Genomic DNA, 6000 nt, shown 5'->3' with positions numbered 1-6000 from the left:
GTTATGAAATGACTGTGAAAGTTAGCACAGTATTGAGGCTGTCTGGAGGAAACAGATAGTGGCCTGAGAGTAGTGGTTCTGCAAGAGCAAAGCCACATGTCTTGGTAAGCATATTTTCTGAATATTTTAGAACCAAGACAAAGATAAGCACTTAATCGTTTCAGTGGAGGAAAGCCCCACTGCAAGGATTAAGAAAAGGTTTTCCTGGAGTTCTTCTTTAGGCAGGCTTGAGCAACCTCAGGCAAATTGGGTTTGCACCAAGCCCAGCCGACACATATTGTACATTCAGTTAGTTTGCATAACGCACTCAGAGAACCAAAACCTGGGGACAATATTATGCAAAATTATTAGGCAAATATTGAATTCAGATTATGAAGTAGACCTCTGCCCCCTACTCCCTGTGTGCTTCCCTATTGGTGATTGACACTGTACATTCAGTTAATTTGCAGAGTGCCCTGGGAGCCCCAAAACCTGTCACTTTCTGTTATGTGATCACCATCAATAATTACTGAAGTCACACTCACACCTCCATTATTGTGATTGAAGGAACAGGTGTGAGTGTGGCTTCAGTATTTATTGTTGCTGATCACATAACATAAAGTGACCAGGTTTTGGAACTCCCACGGCACTCTGCAAACTAATTGAATGTATGTTGAAGAGGAGTCACAAGTATTCCATAAGTGCGAAATGACCAGCTTGGATTTACAATGCATCACATCAATACATAGTCCAACGTGTTGGGAGTACGCAGGTCCCTTCTTCAGGGTAACATAGTGGAGTGCTGGTGACTTCTCTTCAACGCATGATTTCTCTGCACGGCGCCATCCATTGCTGTCACTACAACCACAGCTTCATCATTTGGGTCACAATGGCTGTGAGGAATGCAGCTTAAGGTGCCCATACACTGTGCGATTATCGCATGATAATCGCGGGAAATCCCGCGATCGTACGATAATCGCAAAGTGTATGGAAGGCGTGCGACCGTTTTTACTGTACGGTCGCACGTCTTTTGTCTAAGGAGCATGTTCGAAAACATTTTTGTGGCATGCTCGGGAGAAAAATGCCGATCGGACCGGTGTGCGCCCGCGCACACTGCCCGTTCAGCATTGCGGTCATCGGAAGACCGCCCCACAAGATGGGCAGATCGTACGTTTTTTTAATTACTTTACAATCATCGCAAGACTAAGGTCTTGCGATGGTTGTAAAGTGTATGGCCACCTTTAGAAAACTGATCACTGAATTTATGTTGAGACACCTGTGGGCAGCTGTGTTTCTAATCCTATGTTCTTTGTAGTATGTAAGAGCTATGGAGCTATTGAAATGCATTATTCTTCTGATAATAATTCAGCTCAGTGATCTACCAGTCATGTGCATCATAAGGAAACTAGGCTAAAGGTGACCAGTATAATACTGCTGACCTTGTTCATTCTTATTCTGTGTAAACAAAAAGAGGAATTTACTAAATTGGAAATATATTTTAGAATTATCAATAATCTACTTATAATTGGGTTTAAATGGGAACCTGCACTTTGATTAGCCTAGGCAACCAGAAGGATTAACTATGTCTCCTCAATCTGCCTCTGCAACCCCCTGTGCTTCTCAAAGGCGAATCTTGCTCGGTGCTACATACGACTGCTCGGTCCCCACATAACAGTTCCAAGCCAGGTGAATGGCTGCTTAGGCATCAAGCACTGCACAATGGAAAACAGGGAAAGTGTCATGTCTTCTTCTTCTACCTGGAAGTACTTGGTTTTTGACATGCTATAGAAGGGGATCAGGGCACAAGAAAGGTATAGATTCAAGTTTATCTATACCCAAAAGCAAAAATGTTATGTATTGACGCTTACCAGTCCTTAGATGTGGTGGCTGCATTAGTTTTCTTCTTTTTTTTTTTTTGCAGGCTTTTTTTCTATTTTTCCACCTAGTGATCGGGACAGTAAGGCTGGCCATACACCTATCAATTTTTTTCGTTCAACCCGCAGGCTGAACTAAAAAATTCTTCCATCAACACAAACAGCATGTCGATTGAGGAATCCTGCTGTTTACATTGTATTCTGACAGGTGCTACCGGTTCATTGGCTGCCAGCTTTGAACGATCGAAATGCCGGCTGATCAAGGAATGTCGGCTGAAAGGGAGCCAACAGCTCAACACACTGTGAAAATTTTGGCCGGTACATTAGAAACCGGCCGAAATTCGACCAGTGTATGAGCACCTTAAAGGTGCCCATACACCTTACGATTATCGGACGAAACTTTTCGTCCAATGATCGAATAATCGTACGATTTTCGTACGACAGCCCCATCCTGCCCCGATGATCGCAAGATTAATTTAGCCGTAATTATTAATTATTTTTGTTCGCGCATGCGCAGTGTAGATCGTACGACTTTTGACGGACGGAAACGCCAGCAACCTTACGACAATCGTACGATCGAGCAAAGTTTTCAAACATGCTTGACCGTCAAAAGTCGTACGAGTGTACAGTAATGTCGGTTCGGGCACTCTATTCACACGTACGATTGTCGTTCAAAAAGTCGATCGCATACGATTATCGTCCGATAATCGTAAGGTGTATGGGCACCTTAACACTCCCCTCTCCACAGGTTGACAATGCTGCTGTCCAACGGTGGCTCCATTGCATCTTCATAGAGTGGAGCCACCCTGAGACAGGAATTGTGTTAGTGGATGGAAAATAAAGGGAAAAAAAGAAAACTAATGCAGCCAACACATCTAAAAATTGGTAAGGTGCAATATATTATATTTTTGTTTTTAGGTTTAGATACACTTTAACTTTCAATGGCATGGGCTGTGCGGCATAGCTGTTAGATTCCTTATCTAGGCAAATTACAAGTTTGATTTTTTTCAATCTGTATTTTAAGCAAAGAAATTCCACTTCAATAGATCTCTACATTTTTTTTTATGGTAGTAGTGATCAAAATGTAGCACAAAATATGCCAAAATTCTAACAGTGATTTAGAAAAATACTAATTAAAGTTACAGTATGCCACTTTATTTTGCAATCATTAATATTATGATCATTACAATTCTTGTCATTCATCCAAAATGTCTTATAATCAAAATGGAAATTGTTATTCCTCTTACTAAAATCCTGTTGGAATTACAGTTGAACAATGGCCATCTTCCCAACATGATTCCCTGGGGATACAATTACCCCAGATTGGCAGGATTTAAGGAGCTCAAATGATGATGGGATAGTATGGCTGTACAGATGGATTTATAGTTTTAAATAGATTATTTTATTTTTACCCTCTGGCACTGTATCACTGATCTACTCATCCAATCCGTGCAACACACAAACATTTTAAATAGCTGTTTATGACTTTATTTGAAAAAATTTAAAATGCAAAACAAATAAAATGATACGCCATGCTACCAAACCACAATTTAAATGTATCCTCACCTTCAGGACTATTTTATGAAACCTCATTCCTAAGTAGGAGTTCACTGACCAGTTTTAACCAGGGAAAGGCACAGGCCGAGGCTGTGGTGGACATTTTCCAAAGTACAGACCATAGTGAAGGACACCAAGGTACATTTCAAATTAATACCATCAAAAAACACTCTGCCTAGTTTTTGGCATAGTTCCACAAGTACAAATACATTTAAAATAATTTTTATATAAATGCTGCCTGTGGTATACTGTTATAAAATGTTTAAAAGATTTTCAAAATTCTTACCTTTTATATTTTTTGGTTGTATTTAGACGCAGCAGCATCAATGTCCTTTGTAGCGTTGGGCCCCTATTTAGTCTTGGCACCGGCTGGTTGCATCTACTGGCTGCTGTCCTCTGCAAAGGCTTCCCCCTCCACCCCAGCATCGGGCCCCTATTCAGCCTTGATCCAAAACACTCCCAACCCCAGCGTCAGGCACCAAGCTCAGCTGCTGGTGTTCCCCAAGCCCCAAATGTTTGCTTACCTTTCAACGTCAGCAGCTTCCGCTTCCCCCTTGCTCTTCAGTGCTTCAGCCCACTACAAAGCAAGGTCTGCCCCCCGAAAAAAAACCAAAATAAAACCAAAGATTGAAATTATATGTATAGTCTTTTTTTGTATAGGCAGGCTTTGTTACTCTCCATCCAATATACACTGAGTGCCCAGATTATTATTATTACCACCTGACGTTTGTAGGCAAATTAGCTATAATTTTGCGCTGAAGTTGCTAGAGGGCCAAACCATTATAAATAGGGAAGCAGGTTGTTTACCACGACAGTAGAAGTGATTTGTTTCTGAAGATATGGGTAAACAACGCGATTTAACAGCCTTTGAACGTGGGATGATTGTTGGCGCTCGGAGCCATGGAGCGAGTATCAGCAAAACAGCAGAATTCGTTAAATGTTCAAGAGCAGCTGTTGTTGAAGTGTTTAAAGACTGGACTGTCAGCCGAAAATCTGGTCTGAACGTGAGAATTGTGGCCGTCAGCGACCAGTCAATGTTAGGGCAGAACGGAGAGTGGCAAGACTGGTACAAGACAACAGAAGGGCAACAGTGCAGTGTCAGATTCCTTGCATCACGTTTCAACATCTGGTGGAGTCACGAGGCGGCCCAACGAAGTCATCTCGTGGAGTCATCTTGTGGACCAACAAAGTACTGATGGGGTGGTCATAATAATCTGGCCACTCAGTGTGTATATATATATATATATATATATATATAATTTTTATTTTTTTGGATAGAGTAGGGAACAATGTTGCTCCCATTTGATCTGTTACCAATACCATCCTGCAAGAAAACTTGTGAGCTGATACATTTCTGTGCACTCTGCATATGTTGCACTCTTTTAATTACATTGAACAGAGCTGCCTATGTGGACTGCAAAATACCTGTAGAGGAGAGGGGAATGCGTTCTGTAGTTCTGTCTTAGGGTGACAACCCTAATCCTCTGTAGCTGTAGTATGGTGAGTAAGTTACCGGGTGAAATAAAAGCCTGAAAAAAGAAAAAAATTTACCACCACATCTAAGGACTGGTATGCTGCAATATATTGCATTTTTGTGTTTGGGTTTAGATACGCTTTAATGTAAATCTGTCACAAACCTAAGCAATATGAACTGAGCACATCATGTAAAACTGCCCAAGCAGAGTTTATCATTAGTAATACCCAAATGGTGATGCAAACAGTATATGCAGAGAAAAAGGCAACTGGCCATATGCTAAGCTTGACTGTGCCTGTAAAAGTCAAGTTTGGTTCCTTTCTTTTAATAGAGACTTTTAAATAACCAATTGAGTAGGTGGAAAGGACAGGGACAAACTTAAATAACCAATAGTGTAGGTGAAAGGGACAGGGACAAGCCTAAATAACCAACAGGTCAGGTGGAAAGGACAGGGACAAACTTAAATAACCAATAGAATAGGTGGAAAGGATAGGGACAAACTTAAATAACCAATAGGGTAAATGGAAGGGACAGGGACAAGCCTAAATTACAAATAGAATAGGTGGAAGGACAGGGACAAACTTAAATAACCAATAAAATAGGTGGAAAGGATAGGGAAAAGCTTAAATAACCAATAGGGTAGGTGGAAGGGACAGGGACAAGCCTAAATAACCAATAGGTTAGGTAGAATGGACAGGGACAAGCCTAAATAACCAATAGGCTAGGTGGAAGGGACAGGGACAAGCTTAAATAACCAATAGGTTAGGTGGAAAGGACAGGTTAAGCTTAAATAACCAATAGGATAGGTGGAAGGGACAGGGACAAACATATATAACCAATAGGGTAGGTGGAAGTGACAGGGACAAGCCTAAATAACCAATAGGGTAGGTGGAAGGGACAGGGACAAGCTTAAAAAAACAATAGGCTACGTGGAAGGGACAGGGACAAACTTAAATAACCAATAGGGTAGGTGGAAGGGACATGGACAGCTTAAATAACCAATAGGGTAGGTGGAAGTGGCAGGGACAAGCTTAAATAACCAATAGGGTAGGTGGAAGGGACAGGGACAAGCTTAAATAACCAATAGTAGGTGGAAGTGGCAGGGACAAGCTTAAA

The sequence above is a fragment of the Nanorana parkeri genome, unplaced genomic scaffold (assembly GCF_000935625.1).
Source record: "Nanorana parkeri isolate BGI_ZX_2015 unplaced genomic scaffold, ASM93562v1 scaffold1126, whole genome shotgun sequence".
Taxonomy (NCBI): Eukaryota; Metazoa; Chordata; class Amphibia; order Anura; family Dicroglossidae; genus Nanorana; species Nanorana parkeri.
This window is presented reverse-complemented; position numbering follows the sequence as displayed.